Consider the following 11729-nt stretch of genomic DNA (forward strand, 5'->3'; position numbering starts at 1 on the left):
CCATCTTCTGTGCAACCAGAAAAAGCCAGATACCAAAGAAAAAGTGTTCTCAAAACCCCAGGTCACTCCACTTGCATGGAATGTTCAAGTGTGTAGTCATGCATCTATTTTTTTTTGACATGCCAACAGTTTGAAGTGCCTTGTGTGCTTATCCTTCAGTATTGAAGACAAAACTCTTGTCTATAGCTTATAGCAGAGTGTCAGGGAAAGCATCAGTGTAAAACAAAATGAACAGATATAATATGTGTATGACAGAAATTCACAATGTCTATGGTTAATTTATTAGTGAAAATTTTCAAAAGTAAAAGTTTTAATGCAGGTTCATAATAATAATAATGTGACTGAGAAGAAAATGTAGTTGTTCCTGTAGGAAGAAAAACAAAAAATAAATCCATTCTTTAAAAAACAGACAAAATGTAATACACATTGAGCTATAATCTTGAGATATATTTTTATACAAAGAACATTAAGCAAAGTGATGCTGTAAGTTTAGCAAAAGACCTAAATATCTTTAGTTTTCTAAACCTTTACGGCTAAGTTTGTCTCAGCTGAGAACCACTGGTCTAGAACAGGGGTCCTCAACTGTGAGCCTTGGACTGGTACCACTCTGTGCCCTGTTAGGAACCCTGGCTGTACAGTAATGATGGAGGTGGTGGCCTGTCTGGAGTGGCCTCTGCTAAGATGCTGGCTGCAGCCTGGGCTGTGGGATCCATGGAGCCAGGAACAGGCAGGAGCCCTGCCCCCTACTTAGTAGGCAGGGCAGGCCACCTGTGGCTCCAGACCTGGCATCCCTGTACTCTCAGGGGCCTGGGAAGACCCCTTCCGCCACAGGTCTTGGAAGTGCCTACTCTTGCTCCCTGGCCTGTCCCCGCTCCCAGTGCTAACTCCAGGGTGGAGCAGAGTTGTGGCCAAGCCCCAGTGCTGTCACAACCTGACAGGGTGTACGTGCACTCAGGGCAGGGCTGACACACTAGCCCCCTGCCACCTCTGTCCCCTCTGGACTTTGGGTGCCAACAAATATGGGATGGAGGCAGAGGTGGAGCTGAGGGTGGCTGAAAACATGGCCCGCCAGGTGACCCTCAGAAGGAATAGCCTTGGTGCTGTGGATAGCATGTTGATGGCAACAGGAAGCAGACAGGCTCCTGAGCAGAATGGGTTGTATCCCTAGAGAAACCCCACCTTCAAAAGACTGGGAACCAGGCAGCCACTTCCAGGTGGAGTTCACAGCCCAGAGTGAGAACTTACAGTACTTTTTCCTGCCCGCCCATGGCCACACATGGACAAATCAGCATGCCCTTCCTCCCTTCTGATCCCAGAAAAACACCAGACTCAGCCAGACTTGGATAGACATCAGGACTACCAGCTGTAGGAAGAAGCTACCCACTTCTTGTCTCCTGGACTCATGAGGATTACCTGCCTGCAGAAAGGACCTACCCTTTGCAGGTCTTCTCTCTGCTGAGAGCTGGATGCTTGTCTGGACCACCTGCCTGCAGAAAGGAGCTCCCCACTTTGGTTCTCCTGAGAGGTGTTCTTTTGCTCAATGAAGCTCCTCTCTGCCTTGCTCACCCTCTAGTTGTCTGCATATCTAATTCTTCCTAAACATGGGACAAGGATTCAGGATTCACAAATGTCAGGACTGGAAGAACTGTAACACAAACAGGGCTGAAACACCCCTCACCCTACCCCGCCCACTGCTTGCCATGTTGTGGGCTACAAGAAGAAGAGAAGATTTGTAGCTGGGAATCCCAGACTTAGGGTCTTTCTGACCCAGGGCTGTGAAACTGTGTTTGGAGCTTTGCAGTTTCAGGCATCTCCAAGCTTCTGGATGCCACTGCATTCCCCTTATTCAGGCATGGGTGCCTACCGTGGAAGCTGCATGTGGTACATCTGGTCCAGCTACAGCCTCACACAGAGCTGGCACCTGTGCCTGCAACTGGAGCTGCCCACCCTGCCACAGAAGCCAGTGTGCCTGGCTGTGTGTAGTGGCTGGACCACATACTCAGTCACCCAGACACCCCTAGCTGCTATGCACCTGGCTTGCCCTTGGCAGGTGTGAAATCTGGGCTGTTAGCACAAGCCAGTGGGAAAAGCCCATGAGAAAAATTCAGGTAAAGGCACCACTGGCCACAGAGGTTTGCAATTGGAAAAGCAACACCCTAAAGATTCTATGACTGCAGTAGGCTAACATTAGATTGTCATAGGAGCTCAAACACTTATTAGGAACTGCACAAGTGAGAGATCTAGGTTGTGAGTTCCTTGTGAGAACCTAATACTTGATGATCTGAGGTGGAATGGTTTCATCCCTTCATCCAGAAACCATCCCCCATCCCAGCTGTGAAAAAATTATCTTCCACAAAACTGTTCCCTGGTGCCAAAAAGGTTGGGAACCACTGGTTTAATAGATACTAGATTCAAATTAAAGGAGTAAGACTGTAGCCAAACAAAGTTTTAAATAGATAACAACTGAAATTATGTCTGATAACATTTTATTGTTGTCTAATCTCATCAGGCAAAATAATACTAGAACAGTGATAGCTATAGGAAAACTTGGCAAGTTTTTTTCAGTCTTTCTTCCAAGATTAAAACAAATTACGGAAATGGGGTGCATTGATAAGCTTCTTTCCATAAAGCAAACAATTAGGCTGGAATACAGTGGTGTGATCTCGGCTCACTGCAACCTCTACCTCCTGAGTTCAAGTGATTCTCCTGCCTCAACCCCCGAGTAGTTGGGATTACTGGCATATGCCAACACACCTGGCTAATTTTTGTATTATTAGTAGAGACGGGCTTTCTCCATGTTGGCCAGGCTAGTCTCAAACCCCTAACCTAAGGTGATCTGCCTGCCTCTGCCTCCCAAAGTGTCGGGATTACAGGCATGACTCACCGTGCCCGGACTCTTGCATCATTTTTATCCAGTGAAGGAATACATTTTTGCAATTTCCAGGGCACTCCCAAATGTCAATAGTAGTTTTAAATGTAAAGTATGTCTTGACATTTTGTTTTACTTTAAACACATATAAAATCAGATTTTAGAAAGGCAAAAATTTTTAAAAGGTATCAAATGAAATTTGGACATATATGATTATGGGAGCCTGAGAAATCAAAGGAACAGTATGTATTTTTAAATAAAATACCTGGTAACACATTTTAAACGCATTTTAGTTTCATCCTAATTGAGGACATTTTGTTGTCATTTTTATGGTTTTGTTATTATTTTTGTTTGATCAAAGATATAAGCAAAGTCAACCTAATGTATAAAAAATTAATTTGGTAAGACTTGAAATCTATTTTGTCTAGGTGGATTACACTAAAATTAAAGAATATGCTGTTTCAATATATTGAATGTATTCAGTAAACCAAGGAACCAAGCCTGAGGGTAAACAAGATTGCACAAACTCTGCTAACATTTTAACATATTCCATGGTTTCTTTGCAGACAGGTCTTATAAACTAAGGGAAATAAAATTTATTTTACAAGTTTTGATCTTCATTCTGTTCTTTATTATTCTGTATGAACTAACTCTTTAGAAGAGATCTCAGGGAATCCAGGAGGTAATAACCAATTTTATATCATCACTAAGATATTAATTTTGTTAATTTGCAATCTGCTCCTCATGGCTATTTTCAAATAGATTAAAATATAAATATATTTTTTAAATTTCACTTTTACTAATACAATAAGTACCAATAATTATAATCTACAAAGAGAAGCTCTTTGAGATCATCAGTAAGTCCCCGAAGTATCATGGGAGCCAGAAACAAAATAAGCAAATACAAAGCAAAAGTCTGAGTTGCTATTGCCCCTAACTGTAGTCTTGAGCATTTTTCTTAATTATAACTTTTAATCAAAGTAACCAACTTATATTTCAAAGAAAACTAGGGTATGAAAATTGAGAACTGTCTATCATATGCAAGCAATTTAGCAGATAAGATAAGCTTATGAATACAAATAAAATAATTTTCTACAGCTACATACATCTCTTTCACGCCATTAGAAAGTGGCAAAAATGAATGTAACCCCCAAAAATATTCTATATAAAAATGTCAAGCAAAAACTTAAAATCATGCTTAAAAGAAATTGTTCAATACTTTCTTACATAGAAATTAACCATATATCCAGTGATTATCCATTAACTCAATGGGTATTAGTCCAAGATTTAATATCAGTCCAAGATTTTGAATTGCTTAAAGATCTTGGAAATCTTCTTCAAGTTGATGTATCACAAAATATAATTACTGCTGAAATAAAAAATGAATCATGACCATAATTCAATTCAGTAGAACACAGATACATATTTATGATCTTAAACATTATGTAGAAGTAATGTTCCCATTTATCAGTGAGAACATGTATATATATTTTTTTGACTTTTTGTTTCTAAGTCATTTTACATAGGATAATAGTCTCCAGGTCCAACCATGTTGCTGCAAAAGACACAATTTTATTATTTCTTATGGCTGAGTAGTATTCCATAGTGTGTGCATGTATATATGTACATATACACATAAACATATCATATTTTTAATCTAATCACCAGTTGATAGACACTTAGGTTGATTCCATTACATTATTATTATCTACCCAGTTGGGTTTGGATGTTTATTTTTAAGATAAATATCATTCTGACAGCAAAATAATTATAATATTCGGAATTCAGGAAACATTCAGTACATACTGTTATCAAGAATGTTAGATACACTTTTCTATGAAATTAAAGTAGGCATTAAATATAATTATAATTAGACTATAAGCACTCAGAGGAGACAGGGAAACCATTAAAATGACATACTAATACTTATATTTGATAAAAAATAAGACAAGAATAACATCACATATGAGCAAAGTACTTATATTTAGTTACAAAAACAAAAAACAAAACAAAACACTGAAGCATTCAGAGGACAGAGTAAAAATATTTAGTAGCATTAATAGGAAACAACTAATCAATACAGATGCTATCCATTGTGTATTTGCTTTCAGCCATGAAGGTATGTTATTTGTAAAACAAAACAAAACAAAAAACCAAAGTATAATATATACTAATAAATGCTGATAAATCCCCAATGTCCAGCTAATGGTATTATAACAGAGAAGAGATTATTAAATAAATTCAAATCAATAAAGTATACTGAGCATATTCTATTTTAAAAACACAATACTAGGAACATTGCAATATAAGATAGCATTCCTCAAAGATTTTAGGCGGTTTAAGTGGCATTTACAATCTAATATGTTTCAGTTTACTTTCAAACTGACATTTCTAAACTAAATCCTTTGCATTATGCAACTTTCTTTTTAATCTATGAAAGATAGCATTCAAAGCTACAGTTCAAACTACACAAATAGTTTTTCAACATAGCTCACAGAAGCAGATGTAGTTATTTAAGAGATGAGTGAGATCTGGTATTGCTTTCAAGCACAAAATGAAATTTTCTGTGTTCCAATTGGAGGCTTTATCAAAGAATTTCAGAGTATGACCCAGAGACAACTCCTCCCTTGGATCAAAACTCCCATGCTATATTCCAAAAGTGTTATAAACATTATGCTAACAAGCTTACAACTAGCTTACAGCATGCAAGAGACAAAGGATGAAATTAGAACAAGATGACAGCAATCCACATCTATCTCATCTTGCCCCCACATGGACAATTTACTTCACTTGCATGTGTATGGTCAGAACATACAGCTCTCACAGTGGAGCCATGTGTCTGCTGACTTCAGAGAGTTTTACAAAGTCTGCATTTCTGGCTGCACATCCATGTTTTACAAAAGCAGGATACACCCAACAAGCAAACAACTTATCTCAACTCAAATGCAAAGGGAATTTCTTTTCTTTTTCTTTGATTTTTATTCTTATTTTAAAAAGTGTGGTGGGATAATAAACAATCTTGCTTGAACTCTCGATCTACCTACAGATTCACTCAATCACTCAGCAAATACTTATTGTAAAGTAGTAGTATTGCCAGTGATCAGGTAGGTTCTCTGATGGGGTGACAAAGAAACAAAGACATGAATAAAAAGACTAAGAGGGCTGCAGTTATAAGGTATGATTATGGATACTAAACAATAAAAAAGGAAAGTAATATATTGGCAAGCAGAATTTAATACATATTACCAGAATAAAAAATACCAAATAGCCATCACCAAAGATAGTAGAAAGCATTTGATAAAATTCAACTATATAATTAATTTTAGAAAATAAAAACGAGTAAAGAATTTACTGAAACTTGGTTACATGATCAAAGATACTTAAATCAGCCCCAAAGTCAGTATTATATCAAGAGAGAAATACTGAAAGCTTTGTTCCTGGAGTTAGGATCAAGATGTGAACGCTTATATATCATAATTAATATTTAATATCCAACTAGATAAAAAGTCAATGTAATTAGACAATGTAAAAGAAGCTAAACAAAATAGAATTATAAAATTTGGAAAGGAGGTGAAAGCACTAGAATTTAGAAATATATCAACATATAAAATAAATATACACAAATTAATATTTTCATATACACATATAACAATTAGAAGGTACAGTGAGAAAGAAAGAAGTAAATTTATAACAACACTAAAGAAGATAAAATATATAGGAACAAATTAAACAAGAATGAATATCTATATAAAATATATCTTAAATACTACTAAAGACACGGCAGAAGTTATCAATACATGGAAAGATACACCATGTTCTTGAAAGAAGAATATTATAAAGAAGTCCATTTTTCTCTGTATTAATTATAAAATATACATGATCCAAATAAAAAAAGATAGTATGTAATTATTCCGAAACCACATGTGCTGTTTTAATTTTCATGAGAAGAAATAAAAATAAATAGCAAAGAAAGCTCTAAAAAAATAAACAAGAGAGGAAGAGGAGATAAGCTTTCTCAACCATTATGTAATTCAATAATTAAAACAATGTGGCAATGGCATATGATTAGAACAGACAGAACAGGGGAGGGGACATGTAGAGAACAATTTTGAGGTAATTGCAGTGAAAGGAAGCAGAAAATGGTCACTGGAAGGTGAAGTAGAACGACATTATTCCCAGGGAAGCATTTTTTTTTAATTTCTCATATTGTCTTTTTTAAAATTGTGCACTTCTGGAATACCAGGAGTAAGAAATGGGCTTACAGGCAAGGCTCAAAGCTGTTTTGTTTTCTTTTTACTTTTATTTGAGGTTCAGGGGTACACACACAGGTTTATTACAAGGGTAAATTTTGTGTTTCTCAGGTTTGTGTATGAAGGTTCCTGTCACCTAGATAGTGAGCATAGTACCCAACAGTTTTTCAACACTCATCCCTCTTTCCTCCACTTTCTCCTAGTAGTCCCCAGTGTCTATTGTTCTCATCTTTGTATCCATGTGTACTCAATGATTAGCTCCCACTTATAAGTGAGAAGATGCAATACTTAGTTTTCTGCTCCTGTATTAGTTTGCTTAAGATAAAGGCATCTAATTACATTCATGCTACTGCAAAGCACGTGATTTTTTTTTTCTGTTTTTTTTTATGGCTGTGTAGTTGTCCATTGTATTAGTTTATTCTCACACTACTACTATAAAGAACTACCTGAGACTGGGTAATTAATGCAAAAAAAGTTTAATTCACTTAGTTTCACAGGCTTAATTGGAAGCATGACTTAAAGACCTCAGGAAACTTACAATCATGGCAGAAGGGCAAAGGTGAAGCAAGCACCTTCTTCACATGGTGGGAGGAGAGAGAGCGAGTGAAGGGGAAAGTGCCACACACTTTTAAATCATCATGTATTGTGAGAGTTCACTCACTATCACAACAACAGCATAGGGTAAATCCATAAGGAACGACCTGAGACTAGGTAACTTATGAAGAAAAGAGGTTTAACTGACTCACAGTTCTGCAAACTTAACAGGAAGCATAACTGAGCAGCCTCAGGAAACTTACAATCATGGTGGAAGGGCAAAAGAGAAGCATGCACCTTTTTCACATGGCAGCAGGAAAGAGAGAGTGAGGGCTGGGAGAAGTGCCACACATTCTTAAACCATCAAATCTCATAAGAATTCACTCACTCTCATGAGAACAGCATGAAGAAATCTGCCCCTCTGATCCAATTACTTCACACCGGGTCCCTCCCCCAACATTGGGAATTACAATTCGACACATGATTTGGCTGGGAATACAGAGCCAAATAATATCATCTATAATGTATATGAACCACATTTTATTTACCTATTCCATCATTGACAGGCATCTAGGTTGATTCCACTTCTTTGCTATTGTGAGTACTGCTGTGAAGAACAAATGTCTGTATGTATCTTTTTGGCAGAAAATTTGTTTTCCTTTGCGTATATATGCAACAAGAAGATTGCTAGGTGGAAGGGTAGTTTCAGTTTAAGTTCTTTGAAAAACCTCTAAACTGCTTTCCACAGTGGTTGAACTAATTTACACTCCTACCAATAGTGTATAAGTGTTCCTTTTTCTCTGTAACTTCATCAGCACCTATTATTTTCATTTTATTTATTTTTTGGCTTTTGAATAACAGCCATTCTGACTGGTGTGAGATATGGTATTAATTTGCATTTCTCTAATGATCAGTGATGTTGAGCACTTTTTCCTATATTTGTTGGCTGTATGTATGTCTTCTTTAGCTGTTAATTGTTGTTCTCTTGGCTCTAAAAGGCCAAAATGCTTTAAAATGGTCACTTGTTAAGTGTTACACCCTATAGAGAAAGTCATTTGCCTTGTTAATTTTTGCCTGGGAAAGAGGTAACAGTTTTTTGTTTCTTTAAATTACAATTGTAAGCAAATAAAAGATTTGCATATAATTTCAGTGACATAATAGATTCATGGATACTAAACCTCATCTCTGGCCAATCAGAGTACTTAAACCACAACTAAAACCCTCAGCCTACATTTTCAGCAAAGTTGAATGGATATTCTGGTGTCTCTAAACTCCATCTATGTTCTCTTTTCTCAAACACCAACTGGAATAGATCTCTCTTCCCTCTTGAAATTCCAATTTTAGTCGTATAATTTTATAAGGCGATTCTTGAATATTTTACTATTTCAATTTGTCCTTCACATTTTCATTTTAAGTTTTCTTTCATCTCTTCCTCTTCATCTTATTTCAAGCTATTTGTTATTTTCTATCTATTATTATCTTAAATGTTCTGAAAATATATTTATTTATTCAGTCTAGTCTCTTTTTCTTCATGTCTTAGTCTGTTCTGGCTGTTATAGCAAAAATGCTATAGACTGGGTGGCTTAACCAAGATGAATTTATCTCCCACAGTTCTCAGGGCTGGAAAGTCCAAGATCAAGATGCTTGCAAGGTAGGTTTTATTCTGATGCCCCTTCTTTTAGCTTGTGGTGGTCAGCCTCTCGCTATGTGCTTACATGATTGCATGTGTGAAGAGAGAGGAAGCAAGCTGTCTGGTATCTCTTCTTAAAGACACTAATCCTACTTGATCAGAGTTTCACCCTATGACTGCACCTGTAATGGTTAATTTTATGTACCAATTTGTCTGGGCTAAGGGATTCCCAGTGTCTTAGTCTGTTTATGTTACTATAACATAATGTTAGAGACTGGGTAATTTATTTAAAATAGAAATTTATTCCTTATAGTAGGCTGGGAAGACCTTCCCTATCAAGGAACCAGTGTCTGGCAAGGATCCTTTAACTTTGCCATTCCATGGTGGAAAAAGAGAGTACATAAGAGACTGCAAAACTCACTCTTAAGTCTACTGTCTCAACAACAAATCACTCCTGTAATAAAATTAATCCATTCATGAGAAGACCTAGTCACCTTTTAACAATCTCACCTGTCAACTTTGTTGCATTGGGGATTAAGTTTCTAGCACACGAACTCTGAGGAACACAGTCAAACCATGTCACCCAGATAACTGGTAAAACATTATCTCTAGGTATGTCTGTGAGGGTGTTTCTGGAACAGATCAGTGTTTGAATCAATAAACTGAGTCAACAAGCTTGCTCTCAATAATGTGACTAGGCAACATCCAAATCATTGTAGGCTTGAATAGAACACAAAGATGAAATACGGGCAAATTCACTCTCACTGCTTAAACTGGATCATTCATCTCCTATCCTGGAATAGGAGGTTGGTTCTACCTGCTGCTGGTTCTAGGTATTTGGACTGAGACCGGAACTTATACCACCAAAAACCCTCTTGTTCTTGGGTCTTTTAGTTTAGACTGAAACTACAAATCTAGCTTTCCAGGGCCTTCAGTTTCCAGATACAGAACATGCAACTTCACAGTCTCAATAATGGTGTGAGTCAATCCCTCATAAAAAAATTATTTGTTTCTGTATGTATAGAAATTACAAATGTGTGTGGGTATAAACACACACACACACACACACACACACACACACACACACACACACACACGTAATATCCAGCTGGTTCTATTTCTCTGAAGAACTCTGACCTAATACAAATTTTTACACCAAGAGTTGTTCCAGAAGAACAGAATTTTAAGGATGAGTTTTCTGAATTGGGTCTAGAGTTTCTGGAACTGGATCTCCAATCAGATTAGACATAAAGATCACAATGATTCTATTTCTAGTAAGGAAGAGACTACTGATAGTGTATGGCTTGAAATGTTTATAGAGATATATAAAATGACTACATTGGATATTTCTAATCAACCACTATAAGAAGCAAGGAACTAAGTGACTTTATGATACTTTCAAGCATTCTTAGAAAACTAAAAATATGATCACATTGGTTGGTTGCTCCTTACATTTTATGACAAAGTGGTAAAAGAAAGAAATAAGCTGAGAAACTCAAATTCCCAGATTCTATGCTCCATAAATGACCTAAGAGCTTTTAGGTGTATCCTGAAAATCAAATGCAGAACCTCATCCTATAATTTGGCAAATTACAACAGAAGTTAAACTCCCAGCTTTGAAGAATGTCTACTGTTAAAGTAACAACATTTCTTGGAATAGAACGGGATCTTGTAAGAAGAGATGGAGACCTGTGAAAAGACCCTGATGAAGCTGGGGATATTGAGCCTCTAAATTCTGTTAAGTATTCTTTGCTAGTGGAAGATGCCTCTTCACTCTTCCTGAAAGTGGCCTTTTTACTCCAGCAAAAAGGCCTCCCCATCCACTGTAATATTAGTTTCTCTAGTTTCTATGAGGGAATAAATCCTGCATTCCCTGAGGACATGGTAATGGTATCTCCCGTGGCAGCTGACATGTAAGATAATGCTGAGTCTCTTCAGGAACCACCCCTAGCATTTTCTCTGCTTCTGGATCTATAACTAGACTCAAATTCCAGCACAAAAATCTTAATTACTTCCTTTGAGACCTCATCTACCTCATCTGCAAATAAGCCACAATCAAGTAAGGGCTTTGTTACGGTTTGAACGTTTGTGTCCCCTCCAAAAAAAATCATGTTGAAATTTAATGCCCAATGTAATAGTATTAAGATGTGGTGCCTTTAGGAATTAATTAAATCATGAGGGTGCTGCCTGTAGTCTTCCCTACAAAGGTTGAAAAGGGAGGATCCCTTGACCCCAGGATGCCAAGGCTACACTGAGCTCTGATTGCACTGCTGCACTCCAGTCTGGATGACAGGGCAAGATCCTGCATCAAAAAATAAAAACTCATGAAGACGGAACCCTCATGAATGGTATTAGTGACTTTAAAAATGGGCTGGAGGGAACTAGCTAGTTCCTTTGCCCTTCCGCTTTCTGCCATGTGAGGATATAGCAATATGGCAAAAAGGCA

This window comes from Saimiri boliviensis, chromosome 5 (assembly GCF_048565385.1).
Source record: "Saimiri boliviensis isolate mSaiBol1 chromosome 5, mSaiBol1.pri, whole genome shotgun sequence".
NCBI classification, from domain to species: Eukaryota; Metazoa; Chordata; class Mammalia; order Primates; family Cebidae; genus Saimiri; species Saimiri boliviensis.